Raw genomic sequence first — 12,565 nt, 5'->3', positions numbered from 1 at the left:
CGGAAAGAGTCAGCAGGACGTTGCTTAGAAGGCGAACTTTTGTTGCTCTCGATGCTGCAATATAGCTAGCCGAGCTCGGAGGCGAGGCTCGCGCAGGGCCTCGCCAGAGTCCACTTATGAGGGGCGTTCTTACAGACACGTGTAGAAGCCAATAAAATGTTCCTACGGTAACTATGGCGTCCTCCTGTAGAGCTGTTGAAACGGTGTGCAAGAGTGACATCCTCATGGGCCGTGTTTAGAGCGAAAACCGCAGCAGCGACGTAGTCATCTCAGTCTTCGTGTGTGGGCAAGACGTGGGAAGAAATAATGTATTTTAAGGTTGCAGTTGGTCCGCTCGCCTGTCCACTCGTTTTTGGATATTGAGAGGGCGCTACAGCGTGTCGTATTGCGTGTTCAGACAAAAAGTTTTCAAGACACGCGACATAAATGCCGCGCCACGGTCGGAAATGAGCAACTTTCGTGTGTCATAAGGAAATATGAGGCCCGCGTTAAAAAAGTTCATGGCAAGAGCAGCTGCAGATTAAGGGACGGCTGGAATTGCTACCCACTCAGCAAGGTAATGTGTGGTCACAACAAAAAATTTGTTACCATGCTTGCTACAAGCAAATGGGCCATTTAATCAATGTACAGGATATCGAAGGGATCGTTAGGATGATCGATTGGTTGTAAATGCGCAAGTTGTAGGTGTGTGACGACTCCAGGAGCTTGACAAATAGTGCAGGATGGCACGTACAGGCACACATCAGCGCGCATACTCGACAATCAGAACCGTTCCACAGCGCGAGCCAGAGCCTTCTGCTGCCCCAAGTGGTCAGCACAGCGGGTGTCGTGACACATTGAAAATAAGGGTGGTCGCATGGCCAACCCCTGGAATGTGAGTGCCAGATTTGGTTTGAAGGAATATGCGCGCTTCTAGCGGTTGCCGGACATCCTCATTTTTCACTTCTCTTTTACTAAGCTTTAAATCGGGCGAAGTTCGGGAAATGGTTCTCTTCTTGAGCATCCGCTGAGCCTACCTATTAGTCCATGAATATCCTCTGGACATCCCGATTAGGTCCGAACTTCCGAATCCCGCTTAGGACGTCCAGTGGGTAACATGAGGAGACTAACTGCAGCATGTCCTATATGAGACATCCTTGGGACATCCACACCATTGAACTTCTTGGGTGTACAAAAAATCGCGACTATTTGTTATGGATATCCGAAGAATTTTTTCAGCGGGACGTCCCATACCGATCATATACGGCCAACAGGCACATTCCAAGACGTACTATGTGATCATATCGCGGAATGTTAAGTGTCTTCTATGGCTGGCTTCAGCGCATGCTCTTCCGAAAAGACATATCAGCCAGTAACGGGAAGCTACTGCCCTCAGGATAAAATTTCTAATACAGACGATAAGTGTAGAAGTTGCAATGAGTGACCGAAACTGCAGAAGCATATCGGGATAAAATGTCACAAAGCGGTAAGCACACCGCCAGAACAGCTGCTCATTTCCACCTACCGCAAGGTGTAACCGAATCATTCGTGTCCTACGGTCGCTCTCTGGACATCTCGAGGAACCCAAGTACTGCAACCTCTGCGACGGCTGCAACCACTGCTATAGAACGCTACTGCCTTTACCTAGTCGAATCGCCACTGTCTATTGCAAGCACGGTTTGCGCTGATTTGCTTGTAGTCGGTCACATGACCTTACGCCGCCCTTTTATTCGATCTCTTCGACCTTCTTTGTAGGCTCAGAATGCCTGAAGGTGTTGGATTGGTGCGCATATATAGGTGTTCTAAGGACGCGCATGGGTGCGCTCCGCGCTCTCACAAGCTGAGTTCGTCCGTTTTATCTGAACGTGGTGGTTGTTTGATGTGCTTATGAGATCCAGCGAGAATGTTTGTCAGTTCCAGGTGAACGCTTTCGTCGTGCGCTTTGGAGTTCCATTTCTGCGGCACCTGTACGTCATACTCCTATCACGAGGTGATTGAAAGTTCATGAAGCCAGTGTTTTTCTATCAGTAGCCCTACAATCTTTTCGACTAAAATGTCGCCGTTTCCGCGCGCAAGCGAATGGCGGGCATTGTACATCCCCATGGTTTGCGGCGACGGCAGCATCAATCGGCGATTGACCATCCGTTGTGCTGCGTTTGGTCGCATAGTACTGCATTTCTGTAAATTTGTGAGCTTACTCTGTCCTATACTACTGCGCCGCGCTGAGATTCACCAAAAAGAAATTTCTGAATGTGAAACTTTAGAGCTGCTAACTCCTCCCATGTACTACAGCACACAGGATGGCTCCGCGAGAGTTATCGTTGTATCTTTCTTGAACAGCGGCAAATAACAACAAAATGAAAATTATTTAGAGTAACTATTTCCAACACAGTGTCTGGAATAGCCTCGCGTCAGCTTCGTTTAAATTTTCTTTGCGTAACCACGATTGCGAGAACAATCGTTACAACTGCGTAAGGTTGAAATAGCTGAAAGTTTTTACGCATTCATGTCACTGTCGGGACACTGGCTGCACATTCTGGCCGGCAACGCCGCTGAATTTTAACACGCCTGCTTTAGGGCTACTATACTGTATCAACGTTGAGTCATGATCATCACCATCATAATTATTATTATCATCAGAAGTAGCCCGTTTTATGTCCCCTGCAGGACGAAATCCTCTCCCTGCAATCTCCAATTACCCCTGTCCTGTGTCAACCGATTCCAACTAGCGCCCGCGAATTTCCTAATTTCATCGCTCCACCTAGTCTTCTGGCGTCCTCGACTGCGTTTCCCTTCTCTTGGTACCCATTCTGTAACCCTCATGGTCCAGCGGTTATCTAACCGGTGAATTACATGACCTGCCCAGCTCCATTTTTTTTCGCCTTAATGTCAATTAGAATATCCGCTATACCCGTTTGTTCTGTGATCCAAACCGTTATCTTTCTGTCTCTCAACGTTATAGCTAGCATTCTTTGTTCAATCGCACTTTGTGTGGTCCTTAACTTGTTCTCAAGCTTCTTTGTCAATCTCCAAGTCTTTGCCCCATATGTCAGCACCGGTAAAATGCATTGTTAGTAGACCTTCCTTTTCAATGATAATGTTAAGATTCCAGTCCTGAGTTGACAATGTCTGCCGTATGCGATCCAAGCCATTTTTATTTATCCATGAATTTGCTTCTCATGATGAGGGTTTCCTGTGATTAAGATTAGTTGACCTAGGTAAACTTACTGCTTCACAGACACTAGAGGCTGACTGGCGATCCTGAATTCGTGTTGCCTTGCCCCCGTGCTATTCATCATGATCTTTTTCTTCTGCATATTAATCGTCAACCTCACTCTTACACTCTTTCTGTTAAGGTCCTCAATCATTTGTTGGAGCTCGTCTGCAGTGTCACTGAACAGAACAATGTCATCGGCAAACCGAAGTTTGCTGAGATATTCACCGTCGATGCTTAATCCTAAGCCTTCCCAGTTTATTAGCTTGAACACTTCTTCCAAGCGCGAAGTGAATTAGAAAGATTGGAAATTGAAAAGATTGTGTCTCTCTGTGTGACCCATTTCTTTCTAGGTATCTTCCTGCTTTTCTTACGTAGAACTAAGGTAGCTGTGGAATTTTTGTAGATATTTTCTAAGGTGTTTAAGTAAGCGGTCTGTACTCTGTAGTATGTATTACATGATTATGTAATACCTCTATGAGTGCTGGTAACTCTACTAAATCAAATGCCTTTTCGCAATATGTGAAAGCCACACAGAGAGGCTCATTGTACTCTGCGGATTTATCGATTACCTGATTAATGACATGAATGTGGTGCATTGAAGGGTATCCCTTCCTGAGCCAGTAAGCCAGCCTGTTCCTTGGTTGACTAAAGTCCAGTGTTTCCCTTATTCTATTGGAGATAATTTTGGCGAGTATTTTATATAATAGCTCTGTGCATTCATCCACAGCTCTGTGCATTCATTCAGCACCCATAGCATGCAATGCGAACCAACACATCGTTCTGTGGGCAGTTCATATGTACAGCATCCATGCACCATCAAACGGCTTGCAAGTTGAGCAAATAACAGAAACGCGGATCGCGGATAAGGCGAGCACAACTGCATCCTCGGAAACACAAAACACACTTTCTTGGCCGGGCGAGTCTTCAAAGACCACGGTTGTAACACTCTCGCTCACACTGAATGCGCCAGTTCGGCAGTCAAAATTGGCACCACAGAATTTCAAAAAGACGATACCTGAAAAGACATCGTGAGTGGTACGAGGAAGAACAGTAAACTCAGTGTTAAAAACTCGGCCGCTCAAGGACACATCCACATTGCAAATGCCAACCGGGTATAACGAGTCACCGCTCACTCCATGAAAACTAGTGCTCTGGTTCCAGCGAAACAACATTGCGTCCCAAAAGGCTGTTAAACAGCAGACTCATGACGGGCACAGTTGCGCCAGCGTCGACTAAAGCCATGGTGGAGACACCGTCAATAAGTACAAGAACTCTATTCTTCAGCATAAAAATGGTTGAAGGCATGTAAGTCGGCAGCAAAGGTTGGGAGGTTTGCAGCAATATTGACGTGATGCACCGCCGGGAGATGGTGATTGGTACGCTCGGAATGCTGGTGGTGTAGAGAGAGTGCGATCAGAAGTAGGTGAACGGCGCTGGTTCTTTCTTCTCCCAAGTAGCTTCCTAGAGTGGAATTACGTGGCCTGTCGTCTTCGAATTGGCCTCCTAGAGCGCAGTTCCCTGGCCGCTCGTTGTCCAAGTTGCGACCACTGTACCACGTAGACGGCATCGATTGCCCATAGCCCCATGGCCGGCATTGGTTACAGTATCTGGCTATGTGACCTGGTTTGCCACAGCTGTAGCACACTGGCATGAGGCGAACTTCGGAATGCTGATGACAATGTTCTGCAGCAGCCGCGCACGGAGGGTATCGAATATTCTCGCCTTGCAAATCACAGGCAGGAGCTGGTCATCGCGAACAAACGTAGCTTGGGCACTGATCAAGGCTTCTGTCGAAAGAATCGTTATAAGATGGTTCGCTCCGGTCACAATGCGGGCCGTCTCTATATAGCTGCCGAAATCCGGAGTGTTTATTGAGAGCTGCCAAGGAGTCGAAGGGTTGCACCAACAGCGTCCAGGAAAGCTCAGGAGTTGTAATATGGCGCCACACAACCTGCTATTTCGTCGTGTCGAAGGAGCTCCTCACGGGCAATTTGACGAATGCTGGACGATAGGTCTGCGGAGAACTCGTGTCCACACTGACCACAGTCGTCACGTTAGCTAGCCGCCAAATTTCGGTGTAATTCGACGAGTGTTGACTGTTTAGAATGTACGGCAGTGCCGCATCATGTCTTATACGGTTTCAAAGATGTATATTCAAATGAGAAAGTTATATACGTATTCCGCGATTCCCTTTAAAAGGGGCCCGACCTCATATTCTCCTGACATTCGACGGTTTACGGTCTTGCACAGTTTCAGAACTTCCTCGATGAATGTGGTGCATATCCCTCCGAGGACCTGAGCCCTCTGTGCTAACGATAATTCCGCTCGTTTCTTCTTAGCATGCGACTAGCCAAAACACTTCTCGATCTCCTCAACGAAACAGTCCCAGGTAGATAGTGCGTCCGCATGGTTATCATACCAAACCATCGCTGTGTGAGTCAAAAAGAAAACAACGTTGCTCAGTTCGGAAGCAGCGTCCCAGTGACTGTACTAGTTTACCGGCTAATAATGGGTGGCCCACGCATCTGCATCTTTCCCTGCCTTCGCGCAGAGCGTACGTGGCTCACGGTAGTGCTGATTCGGAGCTGGTCCTGCCGATGCATTACTGGGAGCATCTTCGTCTCGAGGCATGATGGTAGCCGAGGGCAAATGTCCGCCAATGTGGCGGCTTCTACCGACGTCTTGTACTGTTGGCTCGGTTTTTGGTAGTGCGAGTTACCCAGCACAGCTCCACCAAATTTACGCTCGAACCGTTTACTTAAAATTGCAGGGTAGGTCAACGGAAAGGGTTAGCATTTTCCCGGAGCGATACAAAGGTAGCCCGCCGAACGTCGTCGTTCTCTTTCTCCACCCTCCATCCTTGTTTGTCATTCGCGCTCCTTGTGCCCTTTATTTCGAGAGCTCGTGAGAATATTGATGGATAATCATTAAGACGGGTTAAATCGTACTTAGGTATCCACTTGACTTCTGACTTGTCCTGGGATACTTATATCAATTATATCGTAAAGAATACTAAGAAAATTCTGGGTTACATAAAAGGGAACTTCTCTAGGGAACCGTGACCACTAAAACTGCTGCTATAAGAAACGTTTAAGTGGCGCAAATTTGAATATGGGTCCAGTGTATGTATTGCAATCCTCGAATATCTTGTTAACAGGTTAGATTAAGTATAAAATAATAGCTTACGGTTTCTTCAAAGGAATTGTATTCGTACCTCCAGTGTGCGACACATGAAGGTAAACCTAGGCCTCCCATAGCTATGAACTAGGCGAAAGGTAGCGCGACTGATTCTTTTTCATAAAATTACCATCCTAATGAGCATCTCAGACGTAACTTTTTCTCAGGACCATCTTTCATTTTGTTATAATGAGGTGCGTTTATTTAAGGACGAATTGATGAAAAGGGGAGAAGGGTTGCCGTGGCGACATCGTAAAAGGATACGATATCCTTTTACGATGGCGCGTACGTAGTGCGGGAGATCGGCGAAGATTTTGATGGTATTAGTACAATGCTGTTATTACAAAAATTCGCTAACCTTCCACGTGGAAATGGATAAAAAGAATGTTTGATGAATTTAGGAGTATTGCCTTCAAACAACTGATGAATCTTCCACCGCTGAGCAAACATACATATGGTAGTTTCCAAGACGCAAACCTCCTAGAGAAAGAATAAGCCTAATGGAAAAAATTAAACCAAGTTGCCTGCATGTTAGTTTTATATTATTCTTCCTTAAAAAGAAAAGCGCCGACAACTTAAGAAAAAAAAATGATCTGTGGCTTAACCTTCTCCACAGATTGGTCACAGAGGGGAGGGTGGCAGAGCAGCCCTGTAAAGATGAAGCTTAATGTTGGTGTTCGACAGCGTAATCGGGTAAAAATTCAGTTTTTCTTGTGTGAAATAAGTTCTTGGGTCAAGAGAACAGGAGCTGTCGACATTCTGAAAAAGTTGCTGTAGCTGGGTTCAAAAAGACTCCTGAATCTAGCTGTAGTTACGTAAGCTAATGTAGGAATTAGTGATAGTACATGGTCATTGAGGGCCGCTCTTGCAAGACTGTGATCTATTTCGTTTATATATAATCTCCCATTCCCAGGCGCCCAAAGTAATTTATATAAATTTACATAGGTAGGCACTAGAAAATGAAATGCACGTAAAAGGTTAGTTCCAATACTTGTTTATAGGGAGTATTTAAATATAAAGAACCGATTATTATGACTACCGTCTATATTGATAAATTAAGCTTACCAAGGCTAATTTAACAGCTATACTCACGCACAACTTTCTTTAGCAACAAGGAATAGCTACGGGCGCGCGGCTGCTCCACGTGTATTACGGCGCCAAGTAGTTCGCCAGCGTTTGAAAGCGCTTTTGGTTGCTCGGAACAGACTGAATCGACGTAGCTTCACCTGCGGGGGTTTCGCGTTTGTCCACACGCGCAAGGGAAAAGCTGCAAGATAAGAAAACTTCTACATTCAGTGGTGTCTTCTATCTTAATTACCTGTTGCTAATAAGATGCATACGTTTTCTTTTCCCCAGCCTAAACTGGCATGGGTGAAAACATGGGACTCTTTTCAGAAGCTCTCTAAGTTGTGCGCGCTTTTCCTCCGTAGCTATCCCTTCATTGTCAAAGAAAGTTGCCAGCGAGTACAGAAATTCAGCCAGAAATATGCATAAGTAGTCTGGAATCCTCATTGAGAATGAGCAGTGTAGACCAGGAGTGAAAATACCGTTTTCAGATTTTTCTGCAGAGTGTGAGGCGTCTGTTACAATGACCGTATTCAACCTCGTGGGCTCGGTTGCTGTACCACAATGCAGACAACTAAACCGTTGCTCCTCGCGAAACACGTGCTCGCAGCTATCGTCACCCACGAGCAGCTGTCATCACGGATAACTCCGGTTATCAAGACGCCAGTGGAATGTGCGCTGCTTCCCCTCATCAATGAGACCAGCACGTGGTCACCTTGTACGCCATCTGGCGTCTACGCCATTGGAATCGACTGCGCAACCTCATCTGTGTCAACGCCACCATGCGACATCTGGATGCTGGATTCCCTGTGGAAGGCCCCATCGGCGCCGACGCTTGGGCTCCCGCCAAGTATAAAGCTGCCGCGATTGTCGACACCGCTCTGTGGGCTCGGTTGCTGTACCACAATGCAGACAACTAACCCGTTGCTCTTCGCTACGCAGGTTGGTAACAAGTATTCTCTTTTTGCAAAGAAGTCTAGCAATTACCTTCTGGTGCAGCTGCCGAGCCTCCGGCGCTGTGTCGCTATTGCTGTTGAGAGTGTTTGGGCCATTCGGTCCTTGCTTCTCTTGCCAGGAGACATCGAGTTAAAGTTGAAGTTGAAGTTTATTTACATCGCCAAAAAATCAACGATGCGGGTAGGCCCGGGCAAAAAGTGAACACAATCACTTGAGGGACGCCCGAGCCCCCCTGTACAAGGCAAACAGCGAAAACGCAAAGTGTAAAAGTCATAGTAACACTCTGGCTATTTAGCAAGGGCAAAAATATCTCGTATATGCATGAGTTCGTGAACAAAGCATAAACAGAAAAAACACAGCATAATAGTAAAAAAACACAGAAATGCATAGCAGCAAGATAAAATTACACAGGATACATCGCAGCAAGATACGAAAAAAATACATGAACGCGGCTTTCAAAAAGAAGATAGTAGTGAATTAATGCACTTCTCATGTCAACAAGTCAACATGTGTCAGGAATTATACCCCTTGACAATAATTTATTCAAAACAGTGGGCAGGTTATGTCGGAGCATCTGTTACCCGTACATTGTACGGGAAAAGGGAATGTGCCAAATTTCTTTTTTGCGAAAGGAGTATTCTGAAAGATTTTGTCTGAGACAGGGTAATTCAAGAAAACTAAGCTGGTTATTTTGGATACAACGCTTATATTTTAATGCTAAGTAATATTCGTACACGGTATTAATCGGCAAAATTTGGCAACGAGCAAACAGTTCCTGAGTGTGAGCAAGGTAGTCTACGTTTGCAATGTAGCGTACAGCTTTCTTTTGAAGCATGTATATTTTATTAATATTTGTTTTATTGGTAGTACCCCAAACCAAGAAACAATAATTTAGGCGGGATACAAACAGCGCATCGTGAGCAATTAATTTTATGCCTTCGGGCAGAAAATGCCGAAATTTTGCGAGAATTCCGATGCACGTTGCCAGTTTACTCATATCGAACTGAACTTCAGTGTCCCAGCTCATGGTCTTGCTAAAAATTACCCCTATAATCTTGACAGTGTCTACAAACTGGACACGTGAATCGCCTATGTATATATGTATATCGGTTTGAGTGGGAAACTGTCTTGCAATGAATAGAACCGCATTAGTTTCTTTCGTGTTTATGAGTAAAGAGTTTGCTTCAGACCATTCCTTAAGTTTATCAAGAGCATTGTTAGTAACAGAAACCAGAGATCGTATGGAACCACCTGTGAAAAATAAACTTGCATCGTCAGCATAAATTACAAATTTCGGCTGGCTAACAGTCAAAACAAGGTCATTTATATATAAAATGAAAAGTAGAGGTCCTAAAATACTGCCCTGTCGGACACCAGCAGTGATAGTTTGAAATGCAGATATATGTGGCCCTATTTTACGCATTGTAGACGATGACGCAAGTACGATTTCAGTAGTTCAAGTGGAGTGCCACGTATGCCATAAAGGTCTAATTTTTTAAGTAAGGTATTATGATTAAGGCGATCGAAAGCCTTTGAGAAATCTATGAAGATGCCGATGCACAATTCTTTATTTTGAAAAGCGTTAAGAATAATTTCTTTTGGAGACAATAAAGCTGATTCGGTAGATTTACCTCGGCAAAAAGCCATGTTGTGCTCTTGATAACAATTTAAACCTATTGCAAAATGTCATTAACCGTTTTTCAATACTTTTCTCCAACCCTTTCGAAAAAAGCGGTAAAATGGAAATCGGTCGGTAACTTCACATGCTATTTTTATCACCGCTTTTATATAATACTATTGCTTAAGATTTCTGCATCTGCTTCTAACCTTCTAAGTCTAACCCGGGTCCCGATAGTGCTGACCTTCTAGTAAAAGAGTTGCAAAAACCATCAGCCGGCAAAAAAGAAATAATCACAGAAATGAAAGACATTAAGAACCAACTACTGGCAACGAATAAGATGGTGTCCGATTTGACTTCCCGAGTGACATTAGTCGAAAAGCTTTGCCAAAGTATAATCCCGTTGCGAAATGAAATTGAAGCCGTAAAAGCAGAAGCTGCTAAAATTACTGACCTGGCCGCTTGCTTGAACGGCGTATGGATGATGCCGAAAACCAATCACGTTGAAAGAACCTAATCTTTTATGGTGTTCCTGATGCTAATCCCTCGGAAACATTAGCCTAGTCTGAAGAAGCCGTAACCCAGCTATGCTCTCAGCACCTTAACATTATAATAGATACAAAGGAGATTTAACGAGCACATCGTCTCTGTCGGTATACCACTGGGTGCCGTCGCCCTATAATAGCTAAATTTGCGTACTTTAAGACAAAAGAGACTGTGCTATCAAATGGCCGTAAGTTCAAAGGCACTGAGCACAGCGTCGACGAAGATTTTTCTGAGGCTGTGCAGAACGCCCGCAGGCACCTTGTTACTTTTGCGAAAGCAAATATGCTCGCTTTTCGTTGCGTTACAAAATATTTCACAATGCTACTAAACGCTACATATTTGACGAGACATCACAGACCGACAAAGAAACAGCATAACAATCGCATTATCCCACGAATGTAAGACCTCGCCCTCCCATCCCACGTAATAATCTCTTCTTCAGTAGTTTTCACGAACATACGCAGCTTTCTGCCGAAGCGTGAACACGTATGAAATCTTATGACATTATCCGCCAGTAACTTACTGATACCAACAGAAACATGGCTTACAAAAGAAATCAGTGACGCAGAAGTACTGGCCCATCTTCCCAACTTCGACGTTTATCGATGCGATCGGAGAGATGCACCGGGGTGGAGGTGTTCTGATTGCCGTGAACCTACGATTGCCGCGCACACGAGTTAACATTGACAGCCACTTGGAAACACTGTGGTTAAAATGTCAATGTTCCCCACAAACAGTACTGCTAGGTGTTTGTTATCGCCTCCCTCACCATCAACCGAACTTTTCTAATCTCCTAAATAACATATTAAATTAAATTACTTCAAAGTATCCGAATGCTATTATTCTCCTTATTGGAGACTTTAATTTTCCCGACATTAACTGGCACAATAGCACTGCTTTACTAACAAATCAAACTCAAGCGAGCGACTTTATAGAAATATGTTTAAATTACAATTTAACACAGCTAGTACTGGAGCCAACCCGTGTGTCGGGGACATCTGCCAATATTTTAGATCTAATACTAACCAGTCACCCTTAAAGCTTAACATCCCTTACATATCTTCGTCAGATTAGAGATCACAAAGTCATTCATGCTGCTTTCACTTTCGCTCCCCCACCCCGCGACATGCACGAGAAGACAATTTGTTTATTTGAGAAAGGTAACTATGGGGCTATAAATACTGAATTAAACGCATTATTTTCTAACTTTGCAGATGAATATAACAACCGTGCGATTTATGATACCTGGCTGTTGTTTAAAAACAAACTATGTGAACTAAAGAACCAATTTATTCCCAGGATAACCATTCGATCCAATCGAGAAAAACCATGGTTTACGAGATCCTTAACACGACAAGAAACAAGAAGAAGTGCTTTATCGCCACGCTAAAGTTGCCTGGGAGATATATTATGCTGCTGAAGCTGTGTACATAATCAGAATTCGCGATGCCAAGCGAGCCTTTTTTCACTATGACCTGCCAAACATTTGACTTAGTAATCCAAGAAAATTCTGACAGGTGATAAATCCCCAAAGAAGCGCGTATCAATAATCTTACTAACGAGCTGGGTGAATCGGTGACAGATTTAACCTGCGCTAATATATATGTTCAACAACGCGTTTTCTTCAGGCTTCACTAATGAAATGGACATACTTCCTCCCCCGCCAACCAGAAATATACAACGCAACATGTGAGCCATCATATTCACAAAACGCGTGCTCTTATCTGTGATAGAAAATATTAAGTTGTCTTCATCATCTGGCATCGATGACATTAACTCTAAACTACTAAAAACAACAAAGACATTTCTGCAGAGTTTCTTCATTTATTATTTTCGCAGTCGCTTCCCGCAGGCACCATGCCAGACGAGTGGAAGATGGGGAAGGTTACTCCAGTCTGCAAATCGGGCAACGAAAATTCTCCCCTAAATTACCGCTCCATCTCATTGACAAGTGTTCCCTGTAAGATCATGGAGCATGTAATCTACTCTCATATTATGAACTTTCT

This window comes from Dermacentor variabilis, chromosome 8 (genome assembly GCF_050947875.1).
Source record: "Dermacentor variabilis isolate Ectoservices chromosome 8, ASM5094787v1, whole genome shotgun sequence".
NCBI classification, from domain to species: domain Eukaryota; kingdom Metazoa; phylum Arthropoda; class Arachnida; order Ixodida; family Ixodidae; genus Dermacentor; species Dermacentor variabilis.
Note: the sequence above shows the minus strand (reverse complement) of the source record.